This window comes from Stegodyphus dumicola, chromosome X2 (assembly GCF_044657685.1).
Source record: "Stegodyphus dumicola isolate Sdum_Otavi_A_Nest chromosome X2, ASM4465768v1".
Lineage (NCBI taxonomy): Eukaryota > Metazoa > Arthropoda > Arachnida > Araneae > Eresidae > Stegodyphus > Stegodyphus dumicola.
The window spans coordinates 117766231-117776830 of NC_140781.1; positions in this window are offsets into that span (position 1 = coordinate 117766231).

A 10600-nucleotide genomic window follows, 5' to 3' on the forward strand; every position below is an offset into this window, starting at 1 on the left:
TCCAGTAAAATATTTAAAAATTTTAAGAAATGTTTCTTTTTGATTTTTATTTGATAAAATAATTAATGTTTAGAGACATTAGGCATTTTTTTGGAAGCAGGCAAGATGAAACGTTAGCAATCTCCTTCGCCGGGAATCGAACCACGGATCTCTGGATATCCGCGCAATGTGCAGAACCACTACACCACGAAGGCACGCTAGGAAAGTGGGAGAAATACCTTATATACTCCCCATTTTAAAGGGCGACTGGGGTTTTCAGGGGACCTAGTCGCCAAATCATGGGTGTGGAGATTCATCATCCACGACCCTTTTAGTTCGGGCGCCACTGTAGAGACATTAGGTAATTTTTGGAAGCAGAAGAGGTGAAAAATTAGCAATCGCCTTCACCGGGAATCAAACCACGGACCTCTGGATACCAGCCCAGTGGGCAGAACGACTACACCACAAAGGCACGCTAGGAAAGTGGGAGAAATACCTTATAAATGTGCTTTGTGATTTCCCCATTCGAAAGAAAGATACAAAATTTGAAGCTTACTGCATTATTTTTAAGAAATTATTTAGGACAAGAAGATGACTACTTAAATGAATGTTTAAAAACAGTTTACATTTTATAGTCTCAGTTTACTGCATTTAAATGTTTTCAAGTTAGTTTAGACCGATGGCTTCATTTTCTGAGTATGTAACATTTATGCTACTCTTCTCGAAATGTCTGTTCAATATTTCACCACACGCTTTGATATTTAGAGAAGCTAAGTTTTGAAAATTGCCTTGCTGTGCACTTCATTAAACAGAAGATGAGTGTCACAAAATTATATTGATAGAAATTATCAATGATAACACTTTTCTGTTTTAATTCAATAAATAATGTATACACTTAATCACACAAATTCTTTTTCTGTCATGTGTTAAGTTTACTGAAATGGGCACCTTAATCAGTTTTCTGCAGTGAGTATTCTAGATATATTCTATATAAAAGAAAACTGAATCTTCAGTGTCCTTTTAATGCTTCTAAACTCAAGAGAAATTACTAAAATTCTTGCAGTCCTTTTATTAGTGCAATCAAGCCCAAGCTAGCAATTTATGGCCAAAAAGTGAAATAAAATAATTAATTAAATAAACCAAATAGTATAATGTCTGCACTCTTATATGAAATAAAATCCAGATCAAGTTTGCTTCATAATACAACGCAAGAAATGTGCTAAAGCATGTTCTCGGATATTATATCCAATAAAATAACATAATACATCCAATAAAATAACCGTTGAAGCTGACACAGTTTCAGTATTTTTGGTACAGTAGACGATTATTTCAATTTGTAAATTCCGTATAAATTAAGCGTATTAGTAATTCAAAGTAAAATAGATCTCACATTATTTTATGAATGTCCTGCGACGTTATGTGCTTCAGCATGGTGTTGTGGTTTACACCCTTTTCTGACAGTAGCACCACAGAAAGTCAACGAAATTTATTGTGGCTAGGACTGCGTTTGTCGTTGGCATGGCCGTTAGGTATCTTATAGATGAAAACCAAGACTTTGTTCTGTTCCGTTGATGAAGAGCACCCCGGAGGATGGATTTGAGGAGCTCCAACACCTCTCCTACTACCACCAAACCACTAGAGAGGATTTTCGACTCGACGTGTATTCTAAGTACTCTAATGCCACAAAGACGGTATACACTTACAAACATCTATGCCTTCTTCGAGACTGAAATCTGAGACCTACTATACGTCATCCAGCTACGCTAACTACTATACCGACAGAGGTGGCACTTCAAGCTCATATATTTTATCACAACTCCAACTTTAGTTCCGTCTATCTTTGGAATTTAGGGGGACAAAAATCAGATTTCAGCTATTAGCTAAGAAAAAAATTAAGTTATAGATATAAAATTTGTCATGAAATCATATGTAGAGTTATATAAAATGTGCAAAAATCCTATTCACCAGTGTGTAATCAGAATACGAACCAGTGTTTCTTAGAAAATCCTTCACGAATGTGTTCCTCCTCTTAGTCAGAAAGCCTGGTGGTGCTTTGCCATATTCGTATAACTTAACCTAATCATTTAGGAATGGCACTCCGTGCCTGGTCAATTGTTTGATTGCCAAATGCAAGTTTTTCGTCAATTCATTAATAGTTACTGAGAAGCAAGAGATCAATTACTTGTTCTCTTTTATTATTTTATTGCGTCTGGAATATTTCTTAGTACATTTCATGTGTTTTGTGCCTTTATGTATTTTCTTGAATTCTCTCTGGTATTCTTCTCTGGACTAAGTATGTCGTCCAATAAGCATACTACGCTAGCATTTAAAAACTAAATAATACGATTGATTTTGATTGAACGAATTGCCACTGACCGATGATAATTTTTTTTAATGGAGAGTATTTTTTAATTCAAACGATAAGCTGCAATCAGGAAACTTAATCATATTCTTCATGAAGACTTAAGTATTGAAAATGAATGAAATTTTTTTTATTCATAATAAACTAATGACATTAAAATTATATATTTTGCGAAATAAATTATTATTCAGAATACTTAATTGATGAAAACTTATATTGTTGTCTGCTTTTGTGTCAAAGATTTCTCTTTTCAGATTTTGGAAAACATTGAATACTTTTTTCGATAATAATACACATTGTATATGAACTGAATAAAAGAAGTTGTAGTTATTTATTAACCACCAATGGTTATTTTTCCTACGTATGCATTCCTCGTCGTGGGTAGACTTTGCGTGAGTAACTCAAATAATCCAATCCAATCCAGTGTTAGTGCTACTATGCAACAAGTCAACTAGTGGGTCTGAAAAATTAATTGAACAAGAAATGCATAAAAGATTAGGTTATTTTAATATAACAAAGCACACGAGGGCTATACGTCAAAAGGAAGGGATGCCCTTAGGGCAGACATTCTAAGGGAAATTGGCTCATATTTAAATTAGACATAAGGAGACCATGAAAACCAACTATATAGCCAGCACATTTGCCTGAAATTGAACACGGTCTAATGGTTTCAAGCATGATATACAACGGTCTTAATCGCTCTAAATGCATGAAAGTACTTAATTTGCTATATATTTAATTTCACTCAAGAGTGTCACTCTTAGGCACTAAAGTTCAGATGAGTGTCAGAGTCCAGGAAATTAATATATGATTTTACAGAAATGAAACTAGCAAGGTGTATATTAAAAAAAAGAATTTATTGTTATTTTATATTTAATTTCTTGGTCCCTAGTGTCAAAGCTTACTTAAGTGCATGTTAATTTGTATTTCTTACTATTTTAATATGACCGGAACGTTTGCTCTACATTTTATCGTATTTCTGTTACCGTATTAGTTTTGTGTAACCGTCAGGTTGTAGAGACATTAGGTTAATCGGAAAAGCCGGAGAGATGAAAAATTAGCAATGCCTTCGCCGGTAATCGAACCGCGGACCTCTGGAATACCAGCCCAGTGTGCAGAACCACTATACCACGAAGGCACGCTAGGAAGGCGGGAGAAATAAACTCCCCCTTTTAAAGGGTGACTGGGGGATTTTAGGGGACCCAATCGCCAAATCCTGGGTGCGGAGAATCATCATCCAACACCCTTTTTAGTTCGGGCGCCATTGCAGAGACATTAGGTATTTTTTAAAGCACGCAAGATGAAAAATAAGCAACCGCCTTCGCCGGGAATCGAACTGCGGACCTCTGGAATACCGGCCCAGTGTGCAGAACCATTACACCACAAAGACACGCTAGGAAGACGGCAGAAATACCTTATAAGGTTTACATTCTAATAAATAGCTTTATTTCAAACTTTTGCGATTACCGTAATCAGAAGGTAAGAAGCGACAATAGTCATCTGTCCCAGCAGTTTGGCAGATTATAAGCAGAGCAGAGCCCTAGAAATATTTTGAAGCTTTTAAATTTTTTCTGGAAATCCCAAGTACTGTACTTAGAAAGTATGTTCAGAGCATTATTCAGAAATTCAAGATAACAAAATTAATGGCCCGCATACCAGAAAGAAGATGTAAACAGATCTCGAAATATACGGCTAAGAGCCATGTCATTCGTAGCACGAATAAAAATTTCCATAACTAGTTTATCAAATGTTGCAGTGTGGGCGTAGCCCCTCTGCAACATTTGACAGACAAGTTACGGGTCAAAACTGACATTCTTCGGACAAAATTAGCGCCAGAATCCTTCGAAAGCTGTTTGTTACATACATCGACAAAAAATTTCAACTATAAAGAGACGAGCATTTGAAGAAAAGCCACATTACGATAACTGAAGATTTCTGGAATCGTGTTATTTTCAAAGATACGAGTGTGTTTGGAATTGACGGCTGTTTATATTACGTGAGGCAGAAACCTTAGATCGAACTGGATACAGAAGTTACTATGCCAACAGTAAAATATAAAGATAGTTCTGCACTTTTTTGAGATTGTATAGAGTAGTCATAAAATCTTTCCCGATATATGAATCCCTAGTGGCCTATCATCGAAATGGAATTTCAAATATAGTTATTTTAAGGGATGAGCTCGAGATTGGGGTGATTTAAAGCAACAGAGCTTCCCCGCTTAAGGTGCAGTAAAAAAATTTCGATATTTTCGAATGACAATAGTCATTTTTTTTTTTCCGGCGCGAATTGATCCAACATTTTCCCGCGCAAATTGATTACCGCGTTGAAAACCATAAATGGCATTGGAAGGATACACGTAAGACGAAAATTTAGGACGTAAAATATTTGCAAAGAAAAGCATTGTCAAGGATGAATGACAACATAAGAGGGGAGATGGAAAAAGGACTTTTACTGTAATTAGAAGTTTTCAACGTGCCTGTAATTAGAAGAATTCACGTGAATTCTTGGGGAATTTATAGTATATCGTGTCAGTGTAGTTTAAGATATATAGGCCAAACAAAAAGAGTGTTGAAGTTTCGTATCAAGGAACATGAATCTTATGTCAGAAAAGGCGAAATTAACAAGTCTTCCATAGCGTATCATAGTTGGACATTTAACCACAATTTTGACTTTGGGTCTGCAAAAATTATCCAAAAGGCTTCTTTCATAGGTGAATTGGATTTTCTTGAGGCGTTTCACATTCACAAAGATTTAGCAGGTTTAGTTAATGATTTGAAGTCCAATCCAGTCCTTCCTAATGCCTTTAAAATTCTACTATCTTAATTCAGTTATTTTTGCCGATAGAGGGCGTTACCTCCTCGCGTTTGGTAGTACCAGAGGTATAAAAATCCGTTCAGTGGTTGCTTTCCATTATTTGAAGTTCAGATTTTGAGCGTGAAGGTGCATTTGCCCCTCGCTAACTATTTTAACTTCGCTAATTTTTCTTGTCCTTTATGCTTGATCAGATAGCCTGGCTCAGTAAAAGTAGGCGGCCAGTGCAACTCTGATTAAAAAATCCAGTTATAACCACGTGCAGTGCTGATAAGGACCACGTGTTTCTGAGACTCCTTCTCCTTTATTTTCTTCTTTCTTGGTATTTCTTTCTCCTGATGAGGAGGGACCTTTAGCTGCCCTCGAAATCGATTGAGTGTTTCATTATACTTACGCTAAATACAAGGTTGCTTTTACGATTTTGATACAGTTAAAGCTCTAACATCCTCGTACTTAATATTAACCGTTTTCCGACATACTTACATTCTCCGTTAAAGTTGTCTCTATTCATACGCTAATCAAATTGAGTTAACCACTTGTCGTGAAACGACGTCGAATTTTTTTTTTTTTTTTTTTTTTTTTGTTTTGTTTGTGGTACTTATTTACTTGCAGAATCAGAATCGTTTTTTTCACTAGACATTATTCTGAAAGCATTTAAATAATTTCAAAATACGCACTTGTTTGTAGATAGCTAGCTAACTGCAGACTAAATGAAAGAAGGGATTGAAAATGAGAGGGTGAGGGGAGATGAGGGCGCGTGCGCGCGACACGCCGACATAAAACTACGACTCATCTCGTAAGGCGCTTACTCACCGCTCACCGTAGATCGCTGCCGGAAAGAATATGTTTTGACATAGACGTTCTTTGGCTGCTGCACGTGGTCGTGTGATTTTCGATGCTCTCAACCCTTTCGTCCGTGCACATTATGTCGCTATTTTCGAGAAACTTGATATTCCTGTAGAGTAATGTTTATTTTAAATTCCTTCCGAGAGCCGGGAGATTTTAATTTTCAGGACTCAATTCCGGGAGAATCCAGGAATTCCGGGAGAGGTGGGAACCCTACCTGCAGCTGATTGTTTCGTAGTGTATTTCATTTCACTCAGTTTGTTGTGTCTCTTGCCGGAGAGATCTTTGGCTCCTGTCGTAGCATCGAAAATATATGTTCCCGCGCAATTAATTGCTGATAAAGAAGTTCCACCGGATGCCTTAAATTATAATTTGATGTTTGAACTGTTTTATTTTATTCCAAAGCTAAATCTGCTGACAATAGATTAAGTAATGTAGGTGTTAATAAAGCTCCATATGTTTCTGAGGTCATATTTAATCATTTAAGACATGAATAGTGTGTTTCTGAGTACAACTGAATAACTTGCGGAAGTTTTGAATGCCGTTAGAATCCTTTAAAGGTCTTTTTTTCAGTAATTTACACATTTATGTGCGTTTATCAATATATCTTTGTTTCCAAATCTTTCTGCGAGAAATTTTACGGAAGTTTCATAATTTTCTTCGGTTATATTGAAATTGTCAATAGTATTATAAGCAGTACTGCCTAAAAAGGATTTCAGACTTAAATTTACTTAAAACATCAAGCGTTTTGTTTTGGTGTATGACTGATAAAAAAGTGTTCCAAAACGTGAGCCATTCACAACTATTACCATAAAACTTCGGAATAGTAAGTTTAGCAGTTTTTACATATTGATTTTCCATGTTAATTTTTGCTATCATATTTCCCTTAACTGTTCACTGTTTTTAAAACACACTTAGTTGATCTGTATTAATTTATTTCAATGTTCGGTTAGCTTTGTATTTATATGTGCTTATTGTTTCACAAATATTCGTTGACACCGTTTAATTCCTGGTCTAGATCCGTTATGCTCATTAATTTTTCTATATCGGCATCTGTTTGTTTTAATTCATTTGATTTTTCACTTATGCATATATATTATCTATATCATTGATATCAATTTCAATAGTTTCGATAGTTGACTTTAGGAAAAACAGCAGTCCCTGTTCGGGCGCCATGTTAAATTGTATAAACTTTTAACGTATTTAAAATTTCTTTCTTTAATAGGATAAGCGTAATATTCACTTGCCTTCAAAAGGGCTGCTGGAAACTGTCGCTGCACCTTTCGAAGTCCGTTCCTTTTTGTCTATTGAAATCCATATACTGCCGTACTCTTACTCCCTTTCACATTCCATAGTGAGATGTATATTCTTTCCGCTCTTTATTAAATTAAATTTAATAAAGGTTAATAAATGAAAACTAAGTTTTTCAAAATATACAATACCATTACACAAAACCATTTTTAAAATACACGAATCAACAGTTAAATGTAAACTTTTAAGAGGGGCAAAAATATTAGCTACTTCATCATAAGATATTCAATGACTTATACGCAAATAGCTTTAGAATATCATTTCTATAGTGCTATTTAGGAAAAGCACAACTCTTTTCTTTTTCCACCAGATAGCGAGCGCGGTTGATGCGTGGCAAAGAAAGTAACATCGCAGGAGGAGTGTGTATAACTTCCCGTTTTACAGTCCCTTTCAATTCTGACAAATCTAGTGAATTTGATGTGTACTCCTTAGATTTCAGATAATCTCCAAGCCAGAAATCCATCGCAGTGAGGTTGGGGGGATCGCGATGGTCACGAAACTGCAAAGTTACGGTAGATGACTCTATCTCCAAACCGCTGTTGCAGCACTTGACGAACACATGTGGGGACGTATGGAGGAGCATCATCTAACATTCATACAATGTCATTAATGGCATTTCGCAGCTGCAGTTTTGGGGTAATTCTGGTACATTGTTTTTGATGGAGAACGTTTTTACCTGGGGAAGTGACCTCTTCGAAGAAGTACCGACCGAGAACGAATGCGCTTGCGATGCCACTCTCCACAATCCACTTTAGCTTCGTGCAAAGGCGCTGGGGCCACATCGTGAGGCAGCCCAATTAACGTCATCCTTGTAAGGATAAATGTGCCTTATTCGTCCATATTAACCGAAACGGCCACCTGCTATTGTCATCATATCTGATGAGGAAAAAATTTACAAAGTCGTCAAGCTGTTGCTCGTCTCCAGGTTACAAGATCTGGATGTGTTGGAATCGATAAGGAAACATCTGCAAAATAGAGCTCAGAAGCCATAGAACTGTGGTTTTCGGTACATCCGGGAACTGCAAGGAACACGTCTTGCAGTATGCAGTGGACCTGCAGTTATGGTATTATGCACTTCTACAACAACTTCAACGGACATTTCTAGTTTCTTAAAAGAATTTTTTTTATCAAATCACGTACTGTTTTTATTAAACATGGGCCTGCTCTTAGATTATCATTTCGCCGATAATTTCGCACTACTTCGGCAACATTTTCCATGTTCATATACATATTTGATCAATTCACCTCGTTGTTTCCCTGTACGTATCATCTTGTTAACACTTTCGAACACCTGACTGAAGAAACAACCTTTCCGCACTGCTTATCAAAGGTCTTTCACTTGCATACGGTGTTCTGTTATTGGTGCTTCTATTGTCTATCTCTCTGAATTACACAAAGTGCGTAAAATACTTCCCATCTGAATTGTTATTTTTCCTTTACAAAGCTCTTTTTTGCAAATGTTTAAGCTGGAAATTTTTCTTATATGTGTATCACTCCAACGCCATTTTTGGCTTTTCAATGCGCTAATCAATTTGCGCTGGAAAATGTTGGATGTTGCCTTCCGAAAATTTCGTAATATTTTCACTATAACCAGCACCTTGAGAGTTCTGTTGATTGCTCATATCCTTCAGATAGGATAGCGACTATGGCGTTTGACACTGACTGGCGCTGCGATCATGAAAGCTGGAGGCAGTGTCTAAACATAGCTCCGAAATTTTTAAATAAGTGTTTCAGTAAATGTTTTCAACTCTCTAAAAAAGTTAAATGCACCTTTCCTATGCAATGTCTCATTCATCAAATTGAAAAAGGAAACTTCGCTTCTTCGAAACTTCAAATCGCTGTTCCTATCAACTCGAGAAATCCAAAAGAAACCCTGACACGGAATATTCAGATAAGTAACATTATGTTCTCTATACAATATCTTATTCTCTATCACTAAAGTGCCATTAAATTTCTTTATTTATTATTTTCATAAGATTCTAACATTATACAATAGTTAGTAATAGTAGCAAGTCATGTGGTTCTTTTCTTCGTAACTATTCCGTAGAGACGCCACATTCCTTATCAGTAGTCCGTTCTTATCAGCAATTCACACCCTTCGGAGGCCCCCCTTTTCGTGCTTAGGAATTTCTTGAGAGGGAAAAATGGGGATCTCTTGACCATCCATGAGTATAGATTGTGATTTTTGTAACTAAGATCCCCGATTTTTTTTTTTCAGGTATCAAACTTAGAATTATGAGCAAATATAAATACAGTGTGACGGAATTTGTTAAACTTGCACTATAATAAATTACAACGGTTAAATTAATAAATTAATTTTATATTTAACTAATATTTAAGAAAAATAAATTGTATAATTTATTTTTGCTGAAATGCTCTCACACTGTGTAGAGATTTATGATTTTGTCAATTACTGTTTTTCTGAAATATACATGAATTTTTTGGAAACGGTAATAGTTAATGTTACTTTATTTAAAATATTATGTACATCTCTGTGATGATGTATGTCTTTTCTAGTTAGGTTTCAAGAAAAGGGCATACACATTACCATGTAGGAATTCATTTATTTTTTTTTTAACTTAGCTAAAGTTTGCTTCTTAAAGACACTAATTTTTGCAAATGAAGTCCTTTTAACTACACTCATGGGCACAATCGTATTTTAGGATATTTTCTACTTCTTTTCCTTTTCTTTCTATAGACCCTTTTTTCCCCCTCTATTATTTTTGAGCCATTTATTTTAAATTTTATTTTGTGCCATCTTTTCTTTGTGGCCTTTTGAACTCGTACAAAATGTACGAAGTTCCTTTTTACTCTTCTCAAATACGAAATTGCCCCTCTTTCTATATACCTTTCCTTCGCACCTACGCTTGATTTTTCGCCCATCGGTGCAGAAAGACTTAGCGGGTGCAAAACAAGACATCTGTCTACTTTGTCTGTCTGTCTGTCTGTCTGACCCTTCAGATAACATCTGTTTCATTTCGATTGGTTGAAAGGATAGGCTGCTAGGGGTTCATATATCGGGGGAGATTTTTTATGACCACTCTTTACTTGTATGTCGCCGACAGGAGTAAACGCTTTATGTTGATGCATGTTTTTACAAATAAACTTTAATCCATTGATAGAAAGTCTCAAAGAAGTTGCACAGGAAAAATTTTCATTGTTCAAAGCAAATCTGATTTCACAAAATCATTTCATTTTAAAATATTCATTATTAAAACAAATCTATTTATCTATCTGTCTATCTATACATATATATATGTGTGTGTGTGTGTGTGTATTTTCAATAGCAGA